This window comes from Schistocerca americana, chromosome 1 (assembly GCF_021461395.2).
Source record: "Schistocerca americana isolate TAMUIC-IGC-003095 chromosome 1, iqSchAmer2.1, whole genome shotgun sequence".
NCBI lineage: Eukaryota > Metazoa > Arthropoda > Insecta > Orthoptera > Acrididae > Schistocerca > Schistocerca americana.
The window spans coordinates 896,012,744-896,030,199 of NC_060119.1; the positions used below are offsets into that span (position 1 = coordinate 896,012,744).

A 17,456-nucleotide genomic window follows, 5' to 3' on the forward strand; every position below is an offset into this window, starting at 1 on the left:
TTGGCCACTGATTTTCCGACCATCCAGGGACGGAACGTTCCTATAAACAACAGGCACCGCCAGCGGACACTCTGATAGAGCTGCTGAAACTATCTAACACACCGTTCAGTCATACTGTGGATATCAGCGGTCATACTGGTTTCCTTGATGCACGCCAGCCGTTAATTTCATATTTCTTGAACAGATAACTTTATCTGACAGAAACAACGCCCACGAATCGTTAATGTAACTGATTGTCTGCAAAATGAGAAAAAATAGGTTATCCAGCTGGTAGTACATGGACCCGTCACGCTCGCAGATACCTGGGCATTGTAGATACACACTGTCTACACAAACAAATTTGCGTAGGAAGCATTTTATAACGGGAAATTTTTAATCTTTCGAGTGTGTATTTCATAAACCTCTCCTCTCCGATGAGAACATTGTACTGTGTCTTCAGAACCTCGCACACTCAGCTTACAATGATACTGCAGCTCGTGACTCAATTAATCATTGGCCACTGTGAAAAATGACCTTTAGGGCTTCTCTCGTTTAACCTTTCGTGAGTCGGTGCTTCTCATTTCCATTCCATTTAATACTGAAAGAGAAGCCTAATCAATGGATCATTTTCAATTTTGCCAGAATCTTCGGATGACTAATGCGGCGTGGTTTTTAAATACCTGCCTGACATCTACATCTACATCTACATTTATACTCCGCAAGCCAACCAAAGGTGTGTGGCGGAGGGCACTTTACGTGCCACTGTCATTACGTCCCTTTCCTGTTCCAGTCGCATATGGTTCGCGGGAAGAACGACTGTCTGCAAGCCTCCGTGCGTGCTCTAATTTCTCTAATTTTACATTCGTGATCTCCTCGGGAGGTATAAGTAGGGGGAAGCAATATATTCGATACCTCATCCAGAAACGCACCCTCTCGAAACCTGGCGAGCAAGCTACACCGCGATGCAGAAAATGGTTCAAATGGCTCTGAGCACTATGGGACTTAACATCTGTGGTCATCAGTCTCCTAGAACTTAGAACTACTTAAACCTAACTAACCTAAGGACATCACACACATCCATGCCCGAGGCAGGATTCGAACCTGCGACCGTAGCAGTCGCGCGGCGCGATGCAGAGCGCCTCTCTCGCAGAGTCTGCCACTTGAGTTTGTTAAACATCTCCGTAACGCTATCACGGTTACCAAATAACCCTGTGACGAAACGCGCCGCTCTTCTTTGGATCTTCTCTATCTCCTCCGTCAACCCGATCTGGTACGGGTCCCACACTGATGAGCAATGCTCAAGTATAGGTCGAACGAGTGTTTTGTAAGCCACCTCCTTTGTTGATGGACTACATTTTCTAAGTACTCTCCCAATGAATCTCAACCTGGTACCCGCCTTACCAACAATTAATTTTATATGATCATTCCACTTCAAATCGTTCCGCACGCATACTCCCAGATATTTTACAGAAGTAACTGCTACCAGTGTTTGTTCCGCTATCATATAATCATACAATAAAGGATCCTTCTTTCTATGTATTCGCAATACATTATATTTGTCTATGTTAAGGGTCAGTTACCACTCTCTGCACCAAGTGCCTATCCGCTGCAGATCTTCCTGCATTTCGCTACAATTTTCTAATGCTGCAACTTCTCTGTATACTACAGCATCATCCGCGAATAGCCGGATGGAACTTCCGACACTATCTACTAGGTCATTTATATATATTGTGAAAAGCAATGGTCCCATAACACTCCCCTGTAGCACGCCAGAGGTTACTTTAACGTCTGTAGACGTCTCTCCATTGATAACAACATGCTGTGTTCTGTTTGCTAAAAACTCTTCAATCCAGCCACACAGCTGGTCTGATATTCCGTAGGCTCTTACTTTGTTTACCAGGCGACAGTGCGGAACTGTATCGAACGCCTTCCGGAAGTCAAGAAAAATAGCATCTACCTGGGAGCCTGTATCTAATATTTTCTGGGTCTCATGAACAAATAAAGCGAGTTGGGTCTCACACGATCGCTGTTTCCGGAATCCATGTTGATTCCTACATAGTAGATTCTGGGTTACCAAAAACGACATGATACTCGAGCAAAAAACATGGTTTAAAATTCTATAACAGATCGACGTCAGAGATATAGGTCTATAGTTTTGCGCATCTGCTTGACGACCCTTCTTGAAGACTGGGACTACCTGTGCTCTTTTCCAATCATTTGGAACCCTCCGTTCCTCTAGAGACTTGCGGTACACGGCTGTTGGAAGGGGGGCAAGTTCTTTCTCGTACTCTGTGTAGAATCGAATTGGTATCCCGTCAGGTTCAGTGGACTTTCCTCTGTTGAGTGATTCCAGTTGCTTTTCTATTCCTTGGACACTTATTTCGATGTCAGCCATTTTTTCGTTTGTGCGAGGATTTAGAGAAGGAACTGCAGTGCGGTCTTCCTCTGTGAAACAGCTTTGGAAAAAGGTGTTTAGTATTTCAGCTTTACGCGTGTCATCCTCTGTTTCAGTGCCATCATCATCCCGGAGTGTCTGGATATGCTGTTTCGAGCCACTTACTTATTTAACGTAAGACCAGAACTTCCTAGGATTTTCTGTCAAGTCGGTACATATAATTTTACTTTCGAACTCACTGAACGCTTCACGCATAGCCCTCCTTACGCTAACTTTGACATCGTTTAGCTTCTGTTTGTCTGAGAGGTTTTGGCAGCGTTTAAACTTTGAGTGAAGCTCTCTTTGCTTTCGCAGTAGTTTCCTAACTTTGTTGTTGTACCACGGTGGGTTTTTCCCGTCCCTCACAGTTTTACTCGGCACGTACCTGTCTAAAACACATTTTACGATTGCCTTGAACTTTTTCCATAAACACTCAACATTGTCAGTGTCGGAACAGAAATTTTCGTTTTGATCTGTTAGGTAGTCTGAAATCTGCCTTCTGTTACTCTTGCTAAACAGATAAACCTTCCTCCCTTTTTCTATATTCCTATTAACTTCCGTATTCAGGGATGCTGCAACGGCCTTATGATCACTGATTCCCTGTTCTGCACATACAGAGTCGAAAAGTTCGGGTCTGTTTGTTAACAGTAGGTCCAAGATGTTATCTCCACGAGTCGGTTCTCTGTGTAATTGTTCGAGGCAATTTTCGGATAGTGCACTCAGTATAATGTCACTCGATGCTCTGTCCCTACCACCCGTCCTAAACACCTGAGTGTCCCAGTCTATATCTGGTAAATTGAAGTCTCCACCTAAGACTATAACATGCTGAGAAAATTTATGTGAAATGTGTTCCAAATTTTCTCTCAGTTGTTCTGCCACTAATGCTGCTGAGTCGGGAGGTCGGTAAAAGGAGCCAATTATTAACCTAGCTCGGTTGTTGAGTGTAACTTCCACCCATAATAATTCACAGGAACTATCCACTTCTACTTCACTACAGGATAAACTACTACTAACAGCGACGAACACTCCACCACCGGTTGCATGCAGTCTATCCTTTCTAAACACCGTCTTTACCTTTGTAAAAATTTCGGCAGAATTTATCTCTGGCTTCAGCCAGCTTTCTGTACCTATAACTATTTCAGCTTCGGTGCTTTCTATCAGCGCTTGAAGTTCCGGTACTTTACCAACGCAGCTTCGACAGTTTACAATTACAATACCGATTGCTGCTTGGTCCCTGCATGTCCAGACTTTTCCCCGCACCCGTTGAGGCTGTTGCCCTTTCTATACTTGCCCAAGGCCATCTAACCTAAAAAACAGCCCAGCGCACGCCACACAACCCCTGCTACCCGTGTAGCCGCTTGTTGCGTGTGACAAGCTGGCACGCAAATTGGATAGAAATAGAAATAGTAAAACGTCTCAATCAAATAATGGTACAGCAGCGAAAAACGAGGTACACATGCAGTCACTATCAAATACCCAAGTGTTTTAAAAATAGCTCAGAACTCAAAATACCGTCCGTGATTAGCTAGAAATCTTCAACTGCCGGGAAAAGAAACGCCTACGTTTTCAGAATTCATGTAGCCATGTGATCTTACACCAGAAATACAGCAATCGCTAAATTCCGCTCAATGTACCTAAAATAATGTTTTATGTTCGAAGCATCCGAACTGTTAATTTAAATTATGACCGATTGTTCTATTTCATTGTAATAAGTTATAGCCGAAATTATGGAAACACTATAATAACACTTTTTACGTGTAGTAAAATTGTTCTAGGTACCTGAAAGTGTCGTGGTCCATAATGTAAACGAATTGTTAATGAGTCACGCTGATGGAAGTTGATTTTAAAAGTAACAGAAACATCACTTTTCGTTATCTATCATGACAAGGACACAAGTATAGAAAAACTTTTTCTAATTTTCCTTCGTCCGCAAAACAATTAGTTAACATCCGGTGTCCCCGTGGTGAGATCTCGTATACTGACCATAAATAAATCACAGAACTACAGTAAACATTATGGACAGAAGTCACCCAGTCCTTAAGCGTTGCTTACTATTAAATGAGTTCACTTGTATCTGTACCCTTAAGGATACTCGGAACGGAGTTTGACAAATTAGAGAAACGTGGTTCGTTTCGTGGTCAGCTGAGCGTGTTTGATTCTAGACTCTCATTGCTATATTTTGGCAATATACGCTAAAAAATACACGTCACGGGCAAGTGTGCTGAAATGACATAAAATTTGATCCAGAATGGGTAGCGTGCCGTAAAATACATTCCACTACAAACTCGTCCCTTCGTTATAATTTGTTATGTTGCGTGTGAGGGTGAAAACCGTAGAATCTCTGAGACTGAACTGTGTATTTGATATCTACAAACCAAGACTCTGCATATGCTATGATCAAAATACCTCCAGTGAAGAAAATTTTTGGCGCAATGAGCTCTACACGAGTAGACACAGGAACAAATGGTTCATATGACGGTTGTATTTCTGGATCATCTACTATAGTACGACGTGAATAATGCACGTTAATGAAGCAACCAATAGAGCGACCAATTGGGTTTGAAATATTAGAGATATAGTTAGGAGTCGCGGAATCTGACAGCTGTGGTCCACTACCGAGTCTGCACGGTCAGTCTCTCTGATAACGGTGAGGATAAGAGTTAGATTCTCTGTTCCACTAGGGAGGCTTCCTTAGTGACAGCACTCAAACGAGGCCTCATAAGTCACGTAACGGCAAAGTAGTTACATAAATAAAAAATACCTTGTCTGAGGCTGATGCAATGGTCGAGAGACAAGCTGTAGGCTTCAATCTTGCTTTGTTACCTCAGTAATAAAAATGTTATGATTGCGAGGAACTATTGTAACAGAAAATAAAGCATGAGTGCGTCGGTTTCTCACAAACCTATTATGAAAGGAATATTCTAACTAGTCGTCTGGGAACGTCACAGACGCAGTTGTTTTCCACGAATAGTAATTAATTTTCTCGAGCTTCCATTCTAATATTGTCACTAAATGTGCACTGCTTTCTCACAGATGGCAAAGAAAGATGCCTTCTTCAACCAACACACGGCAATCACTGACACCGAGGTAGAAGCAGCTTTCATCAGAAACCACAGCAGACTCTCCCCAATGAGCTCTCGCTTGACATCACTGAAGTCGCAAATGGCGGTGGTTTGGGGTCAGAGCCATACGACAACTCGATGGTCTTCCAACTCAGTAAAAAAAAAAAAAAATGTCGTGTGACTAGGGCCTCCCGTCGGGTAGACCGTTCGCCGGGTGCAAGTCTTTCGATTTGCCGCCACTTCGGTGACTTGCGCGTCGATGGGGATGAAATGATGATGATTAGGACAACGCAACACCCAGTCACTGAGCGGAGAAAATTTCCGACCAAGCCAGGAATCGAACCCGGGCCCTCAGGATCGATATTCTGTCACGCTGACCACTTTTTTTTTTTTTAAATCTCATTTTGTTCGTTTCCGTTGATACTCCCGTAGATTGTTTTCTGATTTTCAAGGACGTATTGATCACAAGGTGTAGATATTTTGTGGATTTTAGTTCTCCCCCCTCGGCTGAGGCTTGTTATTTACGCCTTCATTAACTTAAGGTTTACCGAATGTAATTCCTCTAGTTTCCTTTCAATACAGGCTGAATGGGTCAGATCAGGCGACAGGATTTTGTAAGCTGGGATGAAAAATGCTTATTATCCGCGAAGGATTAAATTATTCGAGGGCGTGTAAATAAATACCAGCGTGGCTAGCATTTCAAAAATGGTTCAAATGGCTCTGAGCACTATGCGACTTAAATTCTGAGGTCATCAGTCGCCTAGAACTTAGAACTAATTAAACCTAACTAACCTAAGGACATCACACACATCCGTGCCCGAGGCAGGATTCGAACCTGCGACCGTAGCGGTCGCTCGGCTCCAGACTGTAGCGCCTAGAACCGCACGGCCACTCCGGCCGGCGCTAGCATTTCTATACGCAGAGTATCGTAATGTAACATAAAATCATGGCGAAGTGCGAGTAAGACACGCGCACGGAGGGTTTTGTAAAAACTGAAATATGTGTATATATTGTTCATCCTTCCCGGAAATCGAATATTTCAACGATTTTTGCCTGTTATCTATATCGATACTGGCAGGATATTGATTAAAGAAATTCCAAGACCGCACCATATTCACTAGAGTAGCTCCTCAGACATACAAAAAGAAGCGGACAGGAGACTTCAGTTCATGTATGTAGAAAGAGAGAGAAGATTTCATAAAATATTTTTATTTACGTATTAAAACTTTAGCACAATATACAATTTATGTTTGCATGCAGTAATGATCGACTATAATGCTTTTGTTGGATGATGAATGCAATGTATGTTCAAATAGCAAAATATATTTTTATGTGATTAATTACAATCGAACAAGTTCCAGATATTTTACTTTACTTGTGCTCTAGGACCTTACTTGTTGCCGAATTTCATTGTTGTAGGTGAACGTGCGTTCCATGAGTGAGTTCGGGAGTATCAAAATATGTGAAATAAATGACCGAATCTTTTGACTGCGTTGATTTAGAAGCTTAAATCATTTACACTGCCAGTGTGTGACATAAATTTTAACTTGATACGCCAATCTGTTCTAGAGGGTCTTAAAAGACGGACAACAAACACGAGTAAAAAAAGGAAAAAAAAAATATTTTTTGTGTGATGTAATTACAGATTAACAATTTTCGAGTTTCTTCCTTTAATTGTTCTGTGAAACCTTGCTTGTTACAAAACTTCATGACTGGAAGTCGACGGACAGCACGGTATAGAAACTTCCTGGCGTATTAAAACTGTGTACCGGACTGGGAGGCAGCCTTTTCCTTCTTTTTTGCATTCTACGACTTGGTTGTTAAACAGGACATCGGATTTCGGTGCCAGAGGATCCCGTTAACTGTGACATAGTTTCTGTATTAAGCAAGGTGTGAAATCTGCTAATGTAAGCAATGTGTACACTACAGTTGCTGCTACGCTCTTGTACTCTAGAGATTCAATTACAGATAAAATATGCTGACATCAGATATTTCGAACTTGCAGATACACGTTAATATTTTCTAAACTGTTTACATCCAAAATATCTGCTGAAATGTTGCGCACATTTAGATGCATAACCGGCTGGAACACCGAGAAGGCAGCAGAGACTGCATTTTCAGACGAAGAAGATGTTCTGTTCATGATCAACCTCAAACGTTGTTCCACGGCGATTTGTGAGGACTGTGTCAACATTACTCCCCAACTTTGTGCTGCTGTCACGGCTAAATGGCGCGGAAAGCTCTCGTGAGAAGGAAGAGCTGCTTGATAAGAAATTTCTCCGTGATGAAGTTATCACGGAAGTCGAGAAGGAGTGCTCACTGACGGAAAACTATCCTCTTTTTGCTGTAGTAGTTGTCTTAGAGAAAGATTGTGCAACTCTACATTCCCCAGAAAGTACGACTTTAAAAAAATTTTGAAAAAAATTGTCAATAACTAAAGAAGAAAAAGAATTAACTAAACAGACTTAATAACTATCCAGTGTTAATACCCGACATCAGGATCCATATTCTGTGCTTTGCGTGGTACAAGGACGAAGCCTGTTAACATCTCAATAATAACGATGCTTTGAAGCTCATCTGAATTCATAAACTACAAATCTCAAGAAAAATCAATTATTTTGTTACTAGAACAACACGACCTTTTCCATAGCAAACTGCATGAATTCCATGAACAATAATGAAGCAAAAGCTCATTCCGCTTAATATCTACATCTACATCTATACTCTGCATATCACCGCGAGGAGCACGGCAGATGGTACGTCCCATTGCATCAGTTATCAGGAGTTCTTCCTGTTCAAATCATGTATGGTGGCCGGGAAGAATGATTGTCGAACGCCTCTATGGGTGCAGTAATTATTCTAATCTTATCTTCACGATCCCTGTGTGAGCGATACGTAGTGGGCTGTAATATATTCCCAGAATAATCATTTTAACACCGGTTCTTGGAACTTTGTTAACAGATTTTCTCGCGATAGTTTACGTCTATCTACAAGAGACTTCAAGCTCAGTTTCTTCAGTATCTTTGTGACACTCTACCATGAATTAAATAAACCTCTGACCGTTCGAGCTGCCCTTCTGTGAAAAAGTTATGTGCCCCCTGTTAGTCCTATTTGGTACGGGTCTCATATACTTTACCAATATTGTAGACCCTGTCGCAAGAGTGATTTGTAAGCAATCTCCTTTGTAGACAGCTCGCACTTCCCCAGTTGTTGTTGTTGTGATCTTCAGTCCTGAGACTGGTTTGATGCAGCTCTCCATGCTGCTCTGTCCTGTGCAAGCTTCTTCATCTCCCAGTACCTACTGCAACATACATCCTTCTGAATCTGCTTGGTGTTCTTAAATGGCTCTGAGCACTATGGGACTTAACATCTATGGTCATCAGTCCCCTAGAACTTAGAACTACTTAAACCTAACTAACCTAAGGACATCACACACATCCATGCCCGAGGCAGGATTCGAACCTGCGACCGTAGTAGTCGCGCGGCTCCGGACTGAGCGCCTAGAACCGCTAGACCACCGCGGCCGGCCTGCTTGGTGTACTCATCTCTTGGTCTCCCTCTGCGATTTTTACCCTCCACACTGCCTTCCAATACTAAATTGGTGATCCCTTGATGCCTCAGAACATGTCCTACCAACCGATCCCTTCTTCTATTGCCACAAACTCCTCTTCTCCCCAATCCTATTTGATATTTCCTCGTTAGTTATGTGATCTACCCATGTAATCTTCAGCATTCTTCTGTAGCACCACATTTCGAAAGCTTCTATTCTCTTCTTGTCTAAACTATTTATGGTCCATGTTTCACTTCCATACATGGCTACACTCCATACAAATGCTTTCAGAAACGACTTCCTAACACTTAAATCAATACTCGATGTTAACAAATTTATCTTCTTCAGAAACGTTTTCCTTCCCATTGCCAGTCTACATTTTATATCCTCTCTACTTCAACCATCATCAGTTATTTAGCTCCCCAAATAGCAAAACTCCTTTACTACTTTGTCTCATTTCCTAATCTAATACCCTCAACATCACCCGACTTAATTCGATTACATTCCATTATCCTCGATTTGCTTTTGTTGATGTTCATCTTATATCCTCCTTTCAAGACACTGTCCATTCCGTTCAACTGCTCTTCCAAGTCCTTGGCTGTCTCTGACAGAATTACAATGTCATCAGCGAACCTCAAAGTTTTTATTTCTTCTCCATGGATTTTAATTCCTACTCCGAATTTTTCTTTTGTTTCCTTCACTACTTGCTCAATACACAGATTGAATAACATCTGGGAGAGGCTACAACCCTGTCTCACTCCCTTCCCAGCCACTGCTTCCCTTTCATGCCCCTCAACTCTTATAACTGCCATTTGGTTTCTATACAAATTGTAAATAGCCTTTCGCTCCCTATATTTTACCCCTGCTACCTTTAGAATTTGAAAGAGAGTATTCCAGTCAACATTGTCAAAAGCTTTCTCTAAGTCTACAAATGCTAGAAACGTAGGTTTGCCTTTCCTTAATCTAGCTTCTAAGATAAGCCGTAGGGTCAGTATTGCCTCACGTGTTCCAATATTTCTACGGAATCCAAACTGATCTTCCCCAAGGTAGGCTTCTACTACTTTTTCCTTTCGTCTTTAAAGAATTCGCGTTAGTATTTTGCACCCATGACTTATTTAAACTGATTGTTCGGTAATTTTCCCATCTGTCAACACCTGCTTTCTTTGGGATTGGAATTATTATATTCTTCTTGAAGTCTGAGGGTATTTCGCCTGTCTCATACATCTACGCTCATACACACTTCCCCAGTATTCCACCAATAAACCGAAGCCCACCTCCAGCTTTATCCTGGACTGAAACTATGTGATCATTCCATTTCATAGCCCTACAAAGTGTTACACTAAGGCATTTGAATGAGTTGGCCGATTCCAGCAGTGACTCATTGATATTATAATCATAGGATACTACGTTTATTTCGTTTTTTGAAGCGCAAAACTGTACAATTCTGATTTAAAGCAAGTTCAATTTCTGCACCACTTTGAACTCCTGTCAAGATCTGACTGAATATTTATGTAGCTTCTTTCAGATAGTACTTCATTATAGATAACTGCATCGTGTGCTGTAAAAAGCCTGATTTTACTATTAATATTGCTTGCCAGCTCATTAATGTACACTCCTGGAAATGGAAAAAAGAACACATTGACACCGGTGTGTCAGACCCACCATACTTGCTCCGGACACTGCGAGAGGGCTGTACAAGCAATGATCACACGCACGGCACAGCGGACACGCCAGGAACCGCGGTGTTGGCCGTCGAATGGCGCTAGCTGCGCAGCATTTGTGCACCACCGCCGTCAGTGTCAGCCAGTTTGCCGTGGCATACGGAGCTCCATCGCAGTCTTTAACACTGGTAGCATGCCGCGACAGCGAGGACGTGAACCGTATGTGCAGTTGACGGACTTTGAGCGAGGGCGTATAGTGGGCATGCGGGAGGCCGGGTGGACGTACCGCCGAATTGCTCAACTTGTGGGGCGTGAGGTCTCCACAGTACATCGATGTTGTCGCCAGTGGTCGGCGGAAGGTGCACGTGCCCGTCGACCTGGGACCGGACCGCAGCGACGCACGGATGCACGCCAAGACCGTAGGATCCTACGCAGTGCCGTAGGGGACCGCACCGCCACTTCCCAGCAAATTAGGGACACTGTTGCTCCTGGGGTATCGGCGAGGACCATTCGAAACCGTCTCCATGAAGCTGGGCTACGGTTCCGCACACCGTTAGGCCGTCTTCCGCTCACGCCCCAACATCGTGCAGCCCGCCTCCAGTGGTGTCGCGACAGGCGTGAATGGAGGGACGAATGGAGACGTGTCGTCTTCAGCGATGAGAGTCGCTTCTGCCTTGGTGCCAATGATGGTCGTATGCGTGTTTGGCGCCGTGCAGGTGAGCGCCACAATCAGGACTGCATACGACCGAGGCACACAGGGCCAACACCCGGCATCATGGTGTGGGGAGCGATCTCCTACACTGGCCGTACACCACTGGTGATCGTCGAGGGGACACTGAATAGTGCACGGTACATCCAAACCGTCATCGAACCCATCGTTCTACCATTCCTAGACCGGCAAGGGAACTTGCTGTTCCAACAGGACAATGCACGTCCGCATGTATCTCGTGCCACCCAACGTGCTCTAGAAGGTGTAAGTCAACTACCCTGGCCAGCAAGATCTCCGGATCTGTCCCCCATTGAGCATGTTTGGGACTGGATGAAGCGTCGTCTCACGCGGTCTGCACGTCCAGCACGAACGCTGGTCCAACTGAGGCGGCAGGTGGAAATGGCATGGCAAGCCGTTCCACAGGACTACATCCAGCATCTCTACGATCGTCTCCATGGGAGAATAGCAGCCTGCATTGCTGCGAAAGGTGGATATACACTGTACTAGTGCCGACATTGTGCATGCTCTGTTGCCTGTGTCTATGTGCCTGTGGTTCTGTCAGTGTGATCATGTGATGTATCTGACCCCAGGAATGTGTCAATAAAGTTTCCCCTTCCTGGGACAATGAATTCACGGTGTTCTTATTTCAATTTCCAGGAGTGTATAACATGAACAGCAAGAGTCCCAATACACTTCCCTGGGGCACAGCCGAAGTTACCTCTACATCTGACGATGACTCTCCATCCAAGATACCATGTTGCGTCCTCCTTACCAAAAAGTCCTCAATCCACCCACAGATTTCATTTGATACTCCTTACGATCGTAATTTTCACACTAAGAGTAGGTGTGGTACCGAATCAAACGTTTCTCGGAAGTCAAAGAAACACAGCGTCTATCTTCCTGCCTTGATCCAAAACTTTCAGTATTTTTTTTGTGAACAGAGTGAGTTGGATTTCACATGATCGATGTTTCCGAAATCTATGCTGGTTGGAATTGAGGAGACCATTCTGTTCAAGATACTTCATTATGTTTGAGCTCAGAATATGTTTTATGATTCTTCAACAAACTGATGTCAAGGATATATGATGGTAGTTTTGTGGATCGCTTCTGTTACCCTTCTTGTATAGTGAGCAGTCTTTAATTACATCGTTTTCGAAGGAACGTTGAATCCTAATCTTCCTTCCTTATGAGAGGGGATTCATAAAAATATCAAGAAAGACTGAGAATCGACAAGAGGTAAATAAAATACACTAGGTCACCAAAGGCCTGCAAGCGCTCAGACGTGTCATTCAGAGGCTCGTCAGTTACGTACGCAGACTCAGCGTGTTGCTATTACAGTGTTCAGTTTTCGGGGAAGGCTTCCACTAAATCCAGAAACACAGAAGGTGGAGTTTGTTTCTACAGTTTCTAAGGCGTAATAGATAGGTATTGCTGCGATTTTTATCTATCTAACGGAGCTCGGAAATGAGGAAAATATTACATGGTCTACAGCCTGTAACTTTCGAGCAGGCCAATACTGAAAGTTCATTTGATTTTCTTTGAGATGCAACACAATGGTCGTTTCTTTGTCGACAGGAGCATTATAAAAGGATACAGAAAAGGGCCCATTTAGTACTCTCGATACTCTTTGAAAAGAACGGTATTACTCTCAAGTGTTTTGATTAACAACGGCGTTTATTGGTCATTAACCAGAATTAAGTGGCCAAGACAAAAAAAAAAAAAAAATTGTTTCCTTTATAGTGAGCAGAGAGACAAATATTGGTGATGTTATAGTCTGAGAGACGATTCTATGAAACTGACAACTCAGTAGCGACATTCTGTTGCTTAGCGACCGCAAGTAGCCAATCAGCGACAGATTGCACTCAAGCAGGTAGTAGGTGGCAGGTTACCGCTCTGTTAATCCGACGCGCGAGTGTCAAAAACGTAGTTTATTTCGTTTCTGTTGTTTTTTGTTTTTAATTGCTACTTTCTCCTTTTAAAGAATGTCCAGTGCAACGAGCAGTGACAACCCAACACGTGAAGGGAAACTGTGGATGAAAAGTGTGCTACATAGCCTAGCCCGCGAATTCGTGTGTTCGTTGAGGGACCACTGTGTAAAGGAAAAGGAAAAAGGTAAGCCCTTATTTCCTGTTGCTCAGGTTGTTAAGAGGACTGCAGCAGCATTGAAAATAAGTAAGAACACTATTATAACGGTAGGGAAATATCAGTACAGTATAGATTGTGGTGAGAGTGGCACAACAACGCCGAACACACCAAGGCCTAGAAAGAACCAAGTGACAGCTTTTGCCGATTTCGAGAAAGACGCTGTTTGTCGTCGTATATATAGATATTATAAGAGAAGGAAACATCCAACTCTATTACTAGTGTCACTTCAGCGTAATATAGTTTTCAAGGAAGTGAATTTTCATTAGGTGTATTGCTGAAAGACATAGGCTTCAGATCTTCAGTGCTTAACGGAGACAAAACATTGACGGAAAGGAAAGATGAAGTTGCATGGCAGTGAAGATTTCTGTGCGGGACCGTGGTACTGAGATTCGAAAATATCTACATCTACATCTACATTTATACTCCGCAAGCCAGCCAACGGTGTGTGGCGGAGGGCACTTTACGTGCCACTGTCATTACCTCCCTTTCCTGTTCCAGTCGCGTATGGTTCGCGGGAAGAACGACTGTCTGAAAGCCTCCGTGCGCGCTCTAATCTCTCTAATTTTACATTCGTGATCTCCTCGGGAGGTATAAGTAGGGGGAAGCAATATATTCGATACCTCATCCAGAAACGCACCCTCTCGAAACCTAGCGAGCAAGCTACACCGCGATGCAGAGCGCCTCTCTTGCAGAGTCTGCCACTTGAGTTTATTAAACATCTCCGTAACGCTATCACGGTTACCAAATAACCCTGTGACGAAACGCGCCGCTCTTCTTTGGATCTTCTCTATCTCCTCCGTCAGACCGATCTGCTACGGATCCCACACTGATGAGCAATACTCAAGTATAGGTCGAACGAGTGTTTTGTAAGCCACCTCCTTTGTTGACGGACTACATTTTCTAAGCACTCTCCCAATGAATCTCAACCTGGTACCCGCCTTACCAACAATTAATTTTATATGATCATTCCACTTCAAATCGTTCCGCACGCATACTCCCAGATATTTTGCAGAAGCAACTGCTACCAGTGTTTGTTCCGCTATCATATAATCATACAATAAAGGATCCTTCTTTCTATGTATTCGCAATACATTACATTTGTAATATATGGCGTGGATAGATGAAACTTGCATTAATGCCAGCCGTTCATTACGTAGATCCAGGAGTGGTAGAATGCCCGACTGGATCTTGGCAGAGTCTGTTAGAGAAGGAGGGCGAATTATCGTGTTACATACAGATAAATCGTACAGTTATGTGCCAACTACTCGTTAATGTTTCGTTCAAGAAATACAGGTGATTACCACGAAGAGATGTAGTTTTTCAAAACTGTTTCGAGACTGACGAACCCATCAGTGATCGTCGTGGGCAATACACCTTATCATTCCGTTGTTGATAATAGGACACCAACTTTGGCAACGAAAAAAGAGGATATTATTCATTGGCTGAAATGACGAAAAGTGGATTTCAGAGAAGATTTGAAGAAGGCGAAATTACTCGAAATTGTGGCACAAAGGAACCACAATTTCCGACATACATAATGGATGAGATTGCTAAAAGGCAACGGCATGAATTTGTTCGACTTCCTCCGTACCATTACAATTTCAGTGTCATTGAAGGGGTAAGGGCGCAAATACAAAAATTACGTTGCTGCAAGCAATAAAAAATGCACGATCTCTGAAGCTGAAAATCTTTGTGTAGGAGCTGTCAATCAACTGACAAGCGAGACGTGAACAGAAATTATAATCAGTAGTTCAAGTGTCATCAGAGGGCAGCGTAAAACGAAGGCGCCATGGAAGAATCCGTAGTAAATTTAATTATACATCTGAGAGGGAGCAGTGCTGAAGAAGACCTTTTTAAATCAGATTCTGACAGTAATGAGAGTGGTGTTTTTCCATTAGCATAACTTGTACATACTCAAGAATGCAAGAAGGGAGCATGCCACCGACCTGTCATCATATTGTGAGTACTATCTTCAAATTATAACTGTCAGTATACTGATAAATTATTGTCGCTAGTTGTAGAAGTAATTTATATTCCTAATATTTAACAACGAAAACAAAAACTGCGAATGTTTAACGATTTGGAAAAATATTTTTTATTTCTTTGTGAAGTTTGACAAATAACTTTACAATATTTCGTCATATTAGATACTCAATACCTTTCTTCAGTTTTTCGAAATTATATATTATGCTGTGGACTGGCAAGACAGCCAATCCACTGTGACGGGTAGCCGAAAGGCACGCGTTTAAGCTCACGCAGGATGGGTTGAGGTCTGGAACAGGTCAGGGATATGAGACTAGCAAAAATAGTACGTATCTGTTGGAATACTTAACCTTAATCCATAATTGGTGAACATCGGTCTGACGGTACATGCATCACAAGATAAATAGCAAATGATAATGGCGCCTTGCTAGGTCGTAGCAAATGACGTAGCTGAAGGCTATGCTAACTATCGTCTCGGCAAATGAGAGCGTAATTTGTCAGTGAACCATCGCTAGCAAAGTCGGCTGTACAACTGGGCGAGTGCTAGGAAGTCTCTAGACCTGCCGTGTGGCGGCGCTCGGTCTGCAATCACTGACAGTGGCGACACGCGGGTCCGACGTATACTAACGGACCGCGGCCGATTTAAAGGCTACCACCTAGCAAGTGTGGTGTCTGGCGGTGACACCACATATTACAAGTGGCGCTTGTAAATAAATTCACGTGTCCAAATACGATCTTCATGTTGTCGACGCTTGTGTTCTGCTGCTAGAGACCATGTGTAAGTGCAGACCGGGAGCGGAGTGGCATAAGTCACGTTCGGCAAGATTGCCGTCTTCCCCCCCCCCCCCCCCCCAATCACTCGTCTCACGGACTATAATAATGATTGATTGTACCACTTACTTCTGTTCTAGTTGTTATGTTTCTTCTTCACTGGGATCTAGAGCGATACAGTTTTGTTTTGGTATGTCTTATTTTTAGATTATAAAACAGTCCATGTCGCGGTTTTTTATGTAAATCTGGTCTAGAGGTCGTACTGCCACTTCATTTCAGACACATAAGAACATTTTTATATCCCGAACTTTTTCTTTCACACTGTTCACCATGTTTATCCTTACTTTTGTGGCGCACTGTTACTCTTTTGGCACTGTTTACAGAAAAAATTTTTAAACTGCGCTTTCAAAGACATAAGTAATGTGTGTTCATTATGTGTTCCTCCTGTTTGGTTTGTTTACCTACATGTTGCCAACCTAACGAAGTATATGTTGAAACCTAACGTCTATCCATGATGTTTATGTGTGTGTGTGTGTGTGTGTGTGTGTGTGTGTGTGTGTGGGCGTGTTTGGGGTGGGGGGAGGGGTGGTGGGTGGGTTGTTGGTTGGAAGTGTACAGTATTGAATATGAATGTAATAGCTGTTAAGAGAGTGGTTCATAATCAACACTCTACAACTCAGACCACCAGCTCCTCATCCCACTCCATATGCACCCTCACGCTCTCTCACACTCTCTCACACACACAAACTCACTCTCTCTCTCTCTCTCTCATTCTCTCTTTCTCACACACACACATACTAACACACACACAGACACACACACACACACACACACACACACACACACACACACACACACAGATATAAACATGATAGATAGATGTTAAGTTTCAACATATACTTCGTTAGGTTGGCAAGATGTAGATAAACAGAGCAAACAGGAGTGAACACATGAACTCACAATATTTACATCTTTGAAAGCACAGTTTAAAAAAATCTATAACTAGTGGCAAAAGAGTAATCGCGCACCACAAAAGTAAGGAAAAACATGGTGAATAGTGTGAAAGAAAAAATTTGGAATATAAAGGTGTGCTTATGTTCGGAAATGAACTGGTAGTACGACCTGCAGCCCAGATGAGAGGAAATGCAGATGCCTACAAACA

General features: G+C 42.9%; 1 protein-coding gene across 1 annotated transcript in view; it reads left to right on the forward strand.

Moving 5' to 3' along the window:
* LOC124594968 (sodium-dependent serotonin transporter) overlaps positions 1 to 17,456 on the forward strand; it is a 487,047-nt gene that overhangs the window by 225,175 nt on the left and 244,416 nt on the right. The window lies entirely within an intron of this gene.